This window comes from Thalassophryne amazonica, chromosome 2 (assembly GCF_902500255.1).
Source record: "Thalassophryne amazonica chromosome 2, fThaAma1.1, whole genome shotgun sequence".
NCBI lineage: Eukaryota > Metazoa > Chordata > Actinopteri > Batrachoidiformes > Batrachoididae > Thalassophryne > Thalassophryne amazonica.
In genome coordinates this window covers 27,271,748-27,286,255 of record NC_047104.1, presented here as the reverse complement: position 1 = coordinate 27,286,255, position 14,508 = coordinate 27,271,748, and positions in this window count along the sequence as shown.

Here is a 14,508-nt window from a genome sequence, read left to right as displayed (position 1 = left end):
ACCGGGTCTGACTGCTGAAGACAGCAGCCACCTGGGACGCAGGGTTTGGCGGCTCCAGTGTTCTTCAGCTCCGTTGGTGGTGAAAGCTGTGTGGGGATCCGGCTCTTTTCTCGGCAGGCGTCTTCTATCGTCGAGCCTGCCCACACGTCACCTGGTGTATGATTGACAGTCCACCATATTGTTATTGTCTGTACGTCGTTGTGCGATTCACAACATTAAACTGTTACTTTTGGCTTATTCATTGTCCGTTCATTAACGCCCCCTGTTGTGGGTCCGTGTCACGACACTTTCACAACAGGATTTCTCAGCCAGCGTCATGGATCCCGAGGGGCATCAACCATCGCTTGAACAGCCAATGGAAGAGCGAGGTGCACAGGCGCCAGTGTTGGGTGAGCTGCAGCACATCTTAACCGCCTTTACCGCTCGGTTGGACTTAGTTACCGAGCAGAGCAGTGTTCTCAATCGTAGGATGGAGGCTCTCACCGCCCAGGTGGAAGCGCGTGCTCAGGGCGCTGCTGCAGCACCTCCTCCTGCTGACCATGTGCCAGAAACAGACATTCTGCTGGTCGTTCAATGAACCCCCCCACCTTCCCCTGAAGCATACATAAGCCCTCCGGAGCCGTACGGAGGCTGTGTGGAGACGTGCACGGACTTCTTGATGCAGTGCTCGCTCGTCTTTTCACAGCGTCCCGTCATGTACGCAGCAGACGCCAGCCGGGTGGCTTATGTGATCAATTTGCTTCGAGGAGAGGCACGCGCCTGGGCTACGGCGCTTTGGGAGCAGAATTCACGGCTCCTAACGGTTTATACTGAGTTTGTGAGGGAGTTCCGACAGGTGTTCGACCACCCTCATAGAGGCGAGACCGCTTCAAGTGTGCTGCTGTCGATACGGCAGGGGTGTCGGAGCGCAGCGAAGTATGCGGTCGACATCCGCATCCCGGCAGCGCGAGCCGGCTGGAATGCTGTTGCGCTCTGCGCCGCCTTTGTAAACGGACTGTCTCTGGTCCTTAAGGAGCACCTGGTGGCGAAGGACGAGCCGCGGGATTTAGACAGGCTTATCGACCTGTTATACGGTTAGACAACTGATTATCGGAACACCGACGGGAGCGAGACGAGGGGCGTGGCCAGACACAAGCCGTCCCTCTTCCTCCCGGGTCCGAAAGGAAGCCGACTTCCCCACGCTCCACTGCCAGGGCTCTCCACGTGACAACAGCTCCCCCTGCTGACGTTGCTATGGAAACGAGCAGGGCCAAAAAACGATCAGATCAGAGACAAAGGAGGCTGATCCGTGGAGAGTGTTTTCTCTGCAGCTCTACCGAGCACACACAGAGAGAATGCCCCAAACGGTCAAAACAGCAGCACTCGTCCTTAGAGACTGGGCTAAGGGTGGGTCACAACACCCACGTGGGGAAACCCCGACGATCTGCACGTATCCCAGTCACGATCCTGAGTGGGGATCTAACCCTTCATGCCCCAGCACTGGTGGACACGGGGTCGGAGGGGAATCTGCTGGATAGCAGATGGGCAAAGGAGGTTGGGCTCCCTCTAGTGGCCTTACCGTCACCATTGTCGGTGCGGGCGCTAGATGGCACCCTTCTTCCACTGATCACACACCAGACACAGCCAGTGACATTGGTGGTGTCTGGGAATCACAGGGAGGAGATTGTGTTTTATGTAACACCTTCTACCTCCCGAGTAATTTTGGGTTTTCCATGGGTACTAAAACACAATCCCAGGATTGATTGGCCGTCTGGGGCTGTGGTTCAGTGGAGCGAAACCTGCCACCGGGAGTGTTTAGGATCCTCGGTTCCACCCGGTGTGACAGCTAAGGAGGAGGTTTTAGTCCCCCCTAATCTGGCGGCGGTGCCAGCCGAGTACCATGACCTTGCTGACGTCTTCAGCAAGGATCTGGCACTCACGCTGCCCCCGCACCGTCCATACAATTGTGCCATTGATTTGATACCGGGCGCTGAGTACCCGTCCAGCAGGCTGTACAACCTCTCACGTCCGGAACGCGAATCAATGGAGACCTACATCCGGGACTCATTAGCTGCCGGGTTGATCCGGAACTCCACCTCCCCGATGGGTGCAGGTTTCTTTTTTGTGGGCAAGAAGGACGGCGGACTCCATCCATGCATTGATTACAGAGGGCTGAACGAGATCACGGTTCGCAACCGATACCCATTACCTCTGTTGGATTCAGTGTTCACGCCCCTGCATGGAGCCCAAATTTTCACAAAATTGGATCTTAGGAATGCTTATCACCTGGTTCGGATCCGGGAGGGAGACGAGTGGAAGACGACATTTAACACCCCGTTAGGTCACTTTGAGTACCTGGTCATGCCGTTCGGCCTCACCAATGCACCTGCGACGTTCCAAGCGTTGGTTAATGACGTCTTGCGGGACTTCCTGCATCGGTTTGTCTTCGTATATCTAGACGATATACTCATCTTTTCTCCGGATCCTGAGACCCATGTCAAGCATGTACGTCAGGTCCTACAGCGGTTGTTGGAGAACCGGCTGTTTGTGAAGGGCGAGAAGTGTGAGTTCCACCGCACTTCTTTGTCTTTCCTGGGGTTCATAATTTCCTCCAACTCCGTTGCCCCTGATCCGGCCAAGGTTGCGACGGTGAGAGATTGGCCCCAACCAACGAACCGTAGGAAACTACAACAGTTCCTCGGTTTTGCAAATTTCTACCGGAGGTTCATCAAGGGCTACAGTCAGGTAGTTAGCCCCCTGACAGCCCTGACCTCCACAAAAGTCCCCTTCACCTGGTCGGATCGGTGCAAAGCCGCATTTAGGGAGTTGAAACGCCGGTTCTCGACTGCACCAGTTCTGGTGTAGCCCGATCCCAAGCGCCAGTTTGTAGTTGAAGTGGACGCCTCTGACTCAGGGATAGGAGCCGTGCTATCCCAGAGCGGGGAGTCCAACAAGGTTCTCCATCCATGTGCCTACTTTTCCTGCAGGTTGACCCCAGCTGAACGGAACTATGACGTCATCAATCGGGAACTTCTTGCGGTGAAGGAGGCTCTTGAGGAGTGGAGACACCTGTTGGAGGGAGCATCGGTACCATTTACGGTTTTCACGGACTATCGGAACCTGGAGTACATCCGGACCGCGAAGCGTCTGAACCCCAGGCAAGCCCGCTGGTCACTGTTCTTCGGGCGCTTTGACTTCCAGATTACGTACCGCCCCGGGGCCAAGAACCAACGGTCGGATGCACTGTCCTGGGTGCATGAAGAGGAAGCCAAGGCCGAGCTGTCAGACCCCCCAGAGACCATCATCCCCGAGTCCACTGTCATGGCCACCCTCACCTGGGACGTGGAGAAGACCGTCCAGGAGGCCCTGACACGGAACCCGGACCCGGGGACCGGCCCGAAGAACAAGATGTACGTCTCACCAGAGGCCAGAGCTGCGGTTTTGGACTTCTGCCATGGGTCCAAACTCTCCTGTCATCCCGGAGTGCGCAGGACCATGGCAGTAGTCCAGCAGCGCTTCTGGTGGGCGTCTATGGAAGCCGACGTCCAGGACTACGTCCAGGCCTGCACCACCTGCGCCAGGGGCAAGGCGGACCACAAGAGGACCTCAGGACTCCTCCGACCCCTACCGGTGCCTCATCGCCCCTGGTCCCACATCGGCCTGGACTTTGTCACGGGCCTCCCGCTGTCCCACAGCCACACCACCATCTTGACGATAGTGGACCGGTTCTCCAAGGCGGCCCACTTCGTGGCCCTCCCGAAGCTCCCTACGGCCCAGGAAACAGCAGACCTCCTGGTCCACCACGTCGTGCGTCTGCATGGGATACCAGCGGACATCGTCTCAGACCGTGGCCCTCGGTTCTCCTCTCAGGTCAGGAGGAGTTTTTGCAAGGAACTGGGGGCCAACGTGAGTCTCTCGTCCGGGTATCACCCCCAGACGAATGGACAGGCAGAGCGGGCCAACCAGGAGTTGGAGCATGCCCTCCGTTGTGTTACCTCCGCGCACCCGACGGCCTGGAGCACCCATCTGGCCTGGATCGAGTACGCCCACAACAGCCAAGTGTCGTCTGCCACTGGCCTCTCCCCGTTCGAGGCGTGTTTGGGGTACTAGCCCCCATTGTTCCCGCTTGTGAAGGGTGAGGTCGGTGTGCCCTCGGTCCAGGCCCACCTCAGGAGGTGCCGCCGGGTGTGGCGGACCGCCCGTTCTGCCCTGTTGAAGGCCCGGACGAGGGCCAAGGCCCATGCAGACCGCCGGCGTTCCCCGGCCCCTGCATACCAGCCCGGGCAGGAGGTATGGTTGTCGACGAAGGACATCCCACTTCAAGTAGAATCACAGAAACTGAAAGACAGATATATCGGACCCTTTCCCATCACCAAAGTCCTCAGCCCGGCTGGCAGCCGTACCTTCATCCATCCTGTTTTTCACGTTTCTCGTATCAAACCATACCACACCTCACCGCTCTGCACCCCTGGACCTGCACCACCTCCTGCCCGGATCATCGACGGGGAGCCGGCGTGGACCGTGCGTCGGCTTCTGGACGTCTGTCGCAAGGGTCGGGGCTTCCAGTATCTGGTGGACTGGGAGGGGTATGGTCCCGAGGAATGCTCCTGGGTGAAAAGGAGCTTCATCCTGGACCCGGCCCTCCTGGCCGACTTCTACGCCCGGCACCCAGATAAACCTGGTCGCCAGGAGGCGCCCGTTGAGGGGGGGGTCCTGTTGTGTGGGCCGCTGAAGAGGAGGTACTGCTGGCCCACCACCACCAGATGGCGCCCTGCTTGGAGTGCGGGCTCCAAGCACGAGAGGGCGTCGGAGCCGCTGGAGGTGACAGCTGTCATCTATCAACACCAGCTGTCACCCATCACCACCACTACAAAGACCGGACTGCAACTCCACCTCCTCGCCGAGAAATCAGCTACCATTCAGGTAACTTTCTCTGCTGACTCAAAACATTGAGTAATAATCTGTACTTCTTTGCAGCCGTTTTCCTGTGGTGTGTCCTTATCTGTGGGATTGGCGTTTGGCGTGATCAGCGACGGCTTCGCTTCACACTCCAACCAGATAAGTGGTTAGACAGGAGCTGCACGAGTGTGTGATTGGAGGTGGAGGTGCTCCCTCCTAACTAAACACTGACTGTGGGATTACTGAGTGTGCGAACTCACACTCATCAGGACTGTCTCTGTTTTCTGCCAGCAGTACCGGGTCTGACTGCTGAAGACAGCGGCCACCTGGGGTGCAGGGCTTGGTGGCTCCGGTGTTCTTCAGCTCCGTTGGTGGTGAAAGCTGTGTGGGGATCCGGCTCTTCTCTCGCCAGGCGTCTTCTATCGTTGAGCCTGCCCACACGTCACCTGGTGTATGATTGACAGTCCACCATATTGTTATTGTCTGTACGTCGTTGTGCGATTCACAACATTAAATTGTTACTTTTGGCTTATCCATTGTCCGTTCATTAACGCCCCCTGTTGTGGGTCTGTGTCACGACACTTTCACAACAACCTCGGCTGTTCCTGTGAGGCGGCAGCGCCCTCTCGTGCCTGAAGCCAGCACTTCAGGCAGGGCGCCCTCTGGTGGTGGGCCAGCAGTACCTCCTCTTCTGGCGGCCCACACAACAAAATCACTATAATTACAATTCAGTTGGAATATGTTAATTAAATTGCAAGTCTAATTTCATACATTTGTATATATACAGGGGTGCTGTGATTTTAAGTGGGCTGTCCATGCTCAGAAACCAACAAACCTGACTGAACTGGAGATGTTTTGTAAAGAAGAATGGTCTAAATACCTTCAACTAAAATCCAGACTATACAGGAAGCGTTTAGAGGCTGTTATTTCTGCAAAAGGAGGATCTACTAAATATTGATGTATTTTTTCTGTTGGGGTGCCCAAATTTATGCACCTGCCTAATTTTGTTTAAATAATTATTGCACACTTTCTGTAAATCCTATAAACTTCATTTCACTTCTCAAATATCAGTGTGTTTGTCTGCTATATATATTTAACTGAAATTGCTGATGCAAACAACCAATGACTTATCAAGGAAAATCATGGAAATCCTCAGGGGTGCCCAAACTTTTACATACCACTGTAGTCATTGTTCTTCTGTTTACCTGTGTCTGACCTCGCTTCATTTTTGGACCACACTTTTGTCACTGCCTTTTGAATTTTGCTTCTCAGTATTTTTGAACTTTGCTTGTTTGTTGGACCATGCCTCTGCCTCACACCTGTCTGTCACCTCCGCATCACGACGAATTGTGTTCCGAACCTCTGCCTGATTTCCAGATAAAGCCTTTTTATTCCTTTGCCTTTGTCAGCTATGTATCCGTTCCGCATGACAGATAATGGGCCTGTCACACCTTGACGATTTAGCCATCGTATACCAATTGCCAAAGTATCAAAAATGCTGCCAGTACGCAATCATATGGCAGCTGACATGTTCAGGAAGTGCAGTGGTGGTCTGGAAGACGTCAAATGCTACATCTGTGATAAGTTCAATATAAGTTACACATAGGTTCAAAGCACATTACTTATAGGTTAGAAATAAGTTTTGGGTATGCTAGACATTCGACGTAGCCAGTGTATTCGCCAAATTTTTCTTAAGTTGTTATATGCTGGCTAAATTGTCAAGGTGTGACATGGCGTATTTTGACTTTGTTAGGGTTAGTGCAGAAGCTGAGTTAAATCGAACCCCAAAAGCAGGCAGTTGGGAGACAGGAGGTACAGGTGCAAAAAAACCACCGTGCTTTAATGATCCATCGTGACACACATTTCAACATACAGTGACAGGGCAGAGAACAAAAGGGAGGATCCAGGAACTGACCAAACAGGCAGGAGGCAGGGACACAGTGGAGGATAATCATACAGACAGTACTTACAAACGGGAATTATCCAACGAGACTGACAAACTACCATAACTAAATCAACAGACCGGTGTTGCAGACCGAACGGTTCCCCCTAAAAATCAGCCCGCCCTGCCTTCACTGTGCATGCATCATTTGGGACCACAGCAGCACGTCTGAGTCTGACTCTCTACACCCAAAGCCATCAAAGGGGGGACGCCAGAGTTCTTCGGGGGGGAGGCGCAAAAAATAACTGTAGACACTGTTAACCAACAAAAACAGAAGTGGACAAAAGGAAAAAGAAAACATTGTTAGCTAACATGCCAGGAGCAAAATGGACACATTTTTTGTGCGTGAATCTAACAGTGAGAAGACAGAGTTTGGGGCAACCAAAAAAAGAAGAAAGTAGAGGATGATCATAGGTTGCTCCTCTCCACAGTGCATCCCCGCATCAGCCACCTGTGTGCACGTCAAAGACCCAGACTCATTGCTCACACTAAACAAGAGGTGAGACTACACGAGAGACTAAATATGTATAAAAGTTTAAATAATATTATTTATGTTAAAATGTATTAGTTATGTCAAAGATGTTTAAAAACACACAGAGATGTTTAAATGTTAAAAAAACGATGTTTAAAATATTACAAAAGGTAAAATTAGAAGAACAGAAAGTTTTTTAAAAACACGTTTAAAATGTTTGAAAAGGGTGTAAAATGTGTAAATGCATAGACAGTTCCTTAAACACACATAAATATATTTAAAATGTGTTTAACAAGTGTAAAATAATAAAAAGAAACACACGAAGATGTTGAAATTGTATGTATGTGTGCCGGGGTGTGTGTGTGTGTGTGTGTGTGTGTGCAGCTATTCCTTTGTTCTCTAAGGGGGGGCTCAATCTTCCACACTTTGAAAACCCCTGTGTTAAATCATCCTGAAGTCAGTTTTAACCAGAAACAAGGCCATTTTAAACAGAAAATGAAGCGATGATCGGTGAGTCATTACTGACGCTCTGAAATGACGTAGGCGAAGCACCACGGCTTGCTGCTGTGGCGCTCTGATCGCTTCCCCTGTCTTTTATTATGAAATAATGCTGAATTTATGTGGAAATGATTATTGTACAAAAGCTTCAGATACCTGCCACTGAGATAGATGATGACTGGTGTGCAGTTTTAAGCAGAAACGACATGATGAGTGAATCACTGGTGACGCTCAGAAATGATGCTGCTGAGCTCCGAAATGACCCATGCGCAGTGAAGGCAGGGTGGACCAATTTTTAGGAGGGACCATTGGGTCGGTGACACCGGCAACTAACACAGGAAAAGGTTTGGCTTACAAACTAACAGAACTGATTGACAACAGGTGCAACTATTAACCTGGAACGGAAACATGGAACCACATGAGAACACCAGGAGAGAAAAACAAATGACAGAATGTGGAAAATAAAACCGAATGTACAACCAAACAAGTAACCAACAAATGCAAAAACCAACATGGAACTAAAAGACAATATGAAAAGTGATAACAATTCAAACATAGATCAAACAACAAACTGAGCAAAACCTGAAATGTACAACCAAACAAGTAACCAACAAATGCAAAAACCAACATGGAACTAAAAGACAATATGAAAAGTGATAACAATTCAAACATAGATCAAACAACAAACTGAGCAAAACCTGAAACCTTGGTCAATGAATAAACATAGAAAATAAACATGGACCTCACAATGGAAGGGAGTGAAAACAGGAGACAAATAAGACAAATCTGCTGTTTCAGACCAAGGACCTCGGTTTGTCTCCGGTTATCATCCCCAAGCCAAGGGGAAAACGGAACGCCTGAACCAAGAGTTGGAGAAGGGACTCCGGTTCCTTTCGTAACAACATCCATCTACCTGGTCATCGCAATTAGGTTGGATTGAACTGGCACATAACAGTCTCCCCACTTCCTCTTCAGGTTTTTCCCCATTTCATGTGGTATATGGTCACCAACCCTCCCTATTTTCATCCACAGACTTGCGCTCTCCTGTACCCTCTGCCCTGAGCCTTATTCTGTGGTGCCGGCGAACCAGGGAGTGGGCTAGGAAGGCTCTACTCCGTACTTCTGTGGGGTACAAGATGGCTGCTGATCAGAAGAGGTCTGTGGTGCCCGCTTACTCCACTGGCCAATGGGTTTGGCTGTCCATGCGTCACCTGCCACTTTGAGGAGTACCCCACAAATTGACTCCCAGGTTCGTTGGCCCATTGCACGTCTCCAAAGTTATTAATCCTGTGTCTGTCCATCTTTGTCCATCTCCCAAGGTCCATGAGAGTTCATCCCACATTTCATGTTCACCACCCCAAGCCTGTTAGATCCAGCCCTTTGGATCCTCCTGCCATTCCCCAGCCTCCCACCCGGTTCGTGGTTGGTGGACATGTCTTCACGGTGCGGCAGCTTCTAGACTCTCAGTGGTAGGGCCGTGGTGTTCAATACCTGGTGGACTGGGAAGGTTACAGCCCCGAGGAGCGGTCCTGGATTCCCTCTTGTTTTATTGTGGACCCTGCCATGGTCTGGGACTTCCATGTGGCTCATCCCTCTGCTCCTGGGCCATTGGGGGTCGGCCCTTGGAGGGGGGGGGGGGTACTGTCAGGTATGTGTTCTGTTTTATTCTACTTTTATTTTGTGATCTGTCTATTCTCTGGCTGTCTCTTTCTGCTCAGCTTTTCTCTGTCGCTTTTTCTCTTGTCTCTCTCTTGGTGCTTGGTGATGGGCATTTCCCTTTGTTTAACCACACCCTGGTTCTGGAAGCTTCTCCTCACACCTGTTCTTGATTTGCAGCTCATCACCTTGGTGTATTTAAGACTCACAGTGTGCTCTTGCACTCTAAAACACTGCGGCCCCATTTAGTTATGTCCACTTGCTACCTCTCTTTATTAACATAAAGAGCTCTTACAAGTTTTGGATGTTGAACTCAGCTTTACAAGTTGAATTGAGTTGTAAAGTTGGGTTCAACATCCAAAAATTGTAAGACCTCTTTATGTTAAAGAGAGGTAGCAAGTGGACATAACTAAACAAGGCTACAATGTTTTGGAGTGTGTTCCTCGCCAGATCGATGCACCTTGTGCCTGCTTTCCAGCTCTTTCTTGTATTTTTGCCTTGCTTTGTTTTGCCTCATCGTGTTTTTGACCACCTGTTTGCCTTCCTTGACCACGCCTGATGATTATTGTACTTCTGCTCCTGTTTGACTGCCTTACCATGTAGCGACCCCAGCTAACGAACTCAGTACATGATTTAAGCCTACAGAGCTGTAAGTGTGTGTCCTGCATTTGTGTCCAGCCAGCTCTCATCACCAAGCCTGATAGCCTGGTCCAGTGCAAGATGAATTTATGAAAGGCAATCATGTCATGCGTTATTAATCTGGCATCTGGAATAGATTATGGTTAAATCTCTTTATCAAGAGCACATTCATGAGATATGGTCATAGTCCTGGAGGAACAGTTGTCATAACTCTGCAGCCATTTACGTTGAAGCGATGGGCATTCAGTTTCCATTTATGCGCAGAACTGAGGAAAGATGTTATGTCGGTATCCGATCCTGTCAAGCAAACTACAGTCGCAACTCACAAGGAGGAGGGTGCATCACAAATAGCTGAATTCTGATAGCCATCCTCCTGGCAGTCTCGTCAACATTGTTACAGGAAGGATATCACCAGCTTCTGTCATGGCTAATGAATCAGCTCAGCTAGGAGACCAGTTGATGAAAAGCTCTGAGAAAGGCTGGCCTCAGAGTTTTAACAAACCTCTGACCATTGATCTTCTCCCGTGCACTAGAGATATCAACATGAAGGAAGTACTTAGCTTTGAACTAGCTGCAGTACCGCCATCAATGTTTGATGAGGCAGGTGAAATGTGGATCACTAAGTCCAAGTCAACCTTGAAGACAAAACTTCAAGTTCAGCACACAGACGTCACTCAATTCTTCCAGATGCCATAGTCCTTGATGAATGTGCTGTTCTGTGGGCAATCCACTGGCCTACTCATGGTCTTGTCCAAGATTACATCAACAACCTAGTTGACTACATTGCAAGTAACCTGAACATGGCAGACACATACCTGATCTTTGACAGATACTTTGAAAACAGCATCAAGGAAATCAGCAGGACATCAAGCACTAGAAAAAATGCCAGCCAGCAACATCAGCTGAGCAGAGTTGTAGTCTTACACACCTCTCTGCAGCTTCTCTCCCCCTGCCATCCCCTCATTACCCCTTCCCCGTAGAGACGGTGCCTGCTCCCAGACCACCAATAACCAGCAAAAATCTATTTAAGCATAAAAATTCAAAAAGAAAAAATAATATAGCACCTTCAACTGCACCACAGACTAAAACAGTTAAATGTGGTCTATTAAACATTAGGTCTCTCTCTTCTAAGTCCCTGTTAGTAAATGATATAATAATTGATCAACATATTGATTTATTCTGCCTTACAGAAACCTGGTTACAGCAGGATGAATATGTTAGTTTAAATGAGTCAACACCCCCGAGTCACACTAACTGCCAGAACGCTCGTAGCACGGGCCGAGGCGGAGGATTAGCAGCAATCTTCCATTCCAGCTTATTAATTAATCAAAAACCCAGACAGAGCTTTAATTCATTTGAAAGCTTGACTCTTAGTCTTGTCCATCCAAATTGGAAGTCCCAAAATCCAGTTTTATTTGTTGTTATCTATCATTCTCCTGGTCGTTACTGTGAGTTTCTTTGTGAATTTTCAGAACTTTGTCTGACTTAGTGCTTAGCTCAGATAAGATAATTATAGTGGCCGATTTTAACATCCACACAGATGCTGAGAATGACAGCCTCAACACTGCATTTAATCTATTATTAGACTCAATTGGCTTTGCTCAAAAATGTAAATGAGTCCACCCACCACTTTAATCATATCTTAGATCTTGTTCTGACTTATGGTATGGAAATTGAAGACTTAACAGTATTCCCTGAAAACTCCCTTCTGTCTGATCATTTCTTAATAACATTTACATTTACTCTAATGGACTACCCAGCAGTGGGGAATAAGTTTCATTACACTAGAAGTCTTTCAGAAAGCGCTGTTACTAGGTTTAAGGATATGTTTCCTTCTTTATGTTCCCTAATGCCATATACCAACACAGTGCAGAGTAGCTACCTAAACTCTGTAAGTGAGATAGAGTATCTCGTCAATAGTTTTACATCCTCATTGAAGACAACTTTGGATGCTGTAGCTCCTCTGAAAAAGAGAGCTTTAAATCAGAAGTGCCTGACTCCGTGGTATAACTCACAAACTCGCAGCTTAAAGCAGATAACCCGTAAGTTGGAGAGGAAATGGTGTCTCACTAATTTAGAAGATCATCACTTAGCCTGGAAAAAGAGTCTGTTGCTCTATAAAAAAGCCCTCCGTAAAGCTAGGACATCTTACTACTCATCACTAATTGACGAAAATAAGAACAACCCCAGGTTTCTTTTCAGCACTGTAGCCAGGCTGACAAAGAGTCAGAGCTCTATTGAGCCGAGTATTCCTTTAACTTTAACTAGTAATGACTTCATGACTTTCTTTGCTAATAAAATTTTAACTATTAGAGAAAAAATTACTCATAACCATCCCAAAGACGTATCGTTATCTTTGGCTGCTTTCAGTGATGCCGGTATTTGGTTAGACTCTTTCTCTCCAATTGTTCTGTCTGAGTTATTTTCATTAGTTACTTCATCCAAACCATCAACATGTCTATTAGACCCCATTCCTACCAGGCTGCTCAAGGAAGCCCTACCATTATTTAATGCTTCGATCTTAAATATGATCAATCTATCTTTATTAGTTGGCTATGTACCACAGGCTTTTAAGGTGGCAGTAATTAAACCATTACTTAAAAAGCCATCACTTGACCCAGCTATCTTAGCTAATTATAGGCCAATGTCCAACCTTCCTTTTCTCTCAAAAATTCTTGAAAGGGTAGCTGTAAAACAGCTAACTGATCATCTGCAGAGGAATGGTCTATTTGAAGAGTTTCAGTCAGGTTTTAGAATTCATCATAGTACAGAAACAGCATTAGTGAAGGTTACAAATGATCTTCTTATGGCCTCAGACAGTGGACTCATCTCTGTGCTTGTTCTGTTAGACCTCAGTGCTGCTTTTGATACTGTTGACCATAAAATTTTATTACAGAGATTAGAGCATGCCATAGGTATTAAAGGCACTGCGCTGCGGTGGTTTGAATCATATTTATCTAATAGATTACAATTTGTTCATGTAAATGGGGAATCTTCTTCACAGACTAAGGTTAATTATGGAGTTCCACAAGGTTCTGTGCTATGACCAATTTTATTCACTTTATACATGCTTCCCTTAGGCAGTATTATTAGACGGCATTGCTTAAATTTTCATTGTTACGCAGATGATACCCAGCTTTATCTATCCATGAAGCCAGAGGGGACACACCAATTAGCTAAACTGCAGGATTGTCTTACAGACATAAGGACATGGATGACCTCTAATTTCCTGCTTTTAAACTCAGACAAAACTGAAGTTATTGTACTTGGCCCCACAAATCTTAGAAACATGGTGTCTAACCAGATCCTTACTCTGGATGGCATTACCCTGACCTCTAGTAGTACTGTGAGAAATCTTGGAGTCATTTTTGATCAGGATATGTCATTCAAAGTGCATATTAAACAAATATGTAAGACTGCTTTTTTGCATTTACGCAATATCTCTAAAATTAGAAAGGTCTTGTCTCAGAGTGATGCTGAAAAACTAATTAATGCATTTATTTCCTCTAGGCTGGACTATTGTAATTCATTATTATCAGGTTGTCCTAAAAGTTCCCTGAAAAGCCTTCAGTTAATTCAAAATGCTGCAGCTAGAGTACTGACGGGGACTAGAAGGAGAGAGCATATCTCACCCATATTGGCCTCTCTTCATTGGCTTCCTGTTAATTCTAGAATAGAATTTAAAATTCTTCTTCTTACTTATAAGGTTTTGAATAATCAGGTCCCTTCTTATCTTAGGGACCTCATAGTACCATATCACCCCAATAGAGCGCTTCGCTTCCAGACTGCAGGCTTACTTGTAGTTCCTAGGGTTTGTAAGAGTAGAATGGGAGGCAGAGCCTTCAGCTTTCAGGCTCCTCTCCTGTGGAACCAGCTCCCAATTCGGATCAGGGAGACAGACACCCTCTCTACTTTTAAGATTAGGCTTAAAACTTTCCTTTTTGCTAAAGCTTATAGTTAGGGCTGGATCAGGTGACCCTGAACCATCCCTTAGTTATGCTGCTATAGACATAGACTGCTGGGGGGTTCCCATAATGCACTGAGTGTTTCTTTCTCTTTTTGCTCTGTATGCACCACTCTGCATTTAATCATTAGTGTTTGATCTCTGCTCCCCTCCACAGCATGTCTTTTTCCTGGTTCTCTCCCTCAGCCCCAACCAGTCCCAGCAGAAGACTGCCCCTCCCTGAGCCTGGATCTGCTGGAGGTTTCTTCCTGTTAAAAGGGAGTTTTTCCTTCCCACTGTCGCCAAGTGCTTGCTCACAGGGGGTCGTTTTGACCATTGGGGTTTTTACGTAATTATTGTATGGCCTTGCCTTACAATATAAAGCGCCTTGGGGCAACTGTTTGTTGTGATTTGGCGCTATATAAATAAAATTGATTGATTGATTGAACATCAGCTGTCAATGCTTACGCCACTGCCACC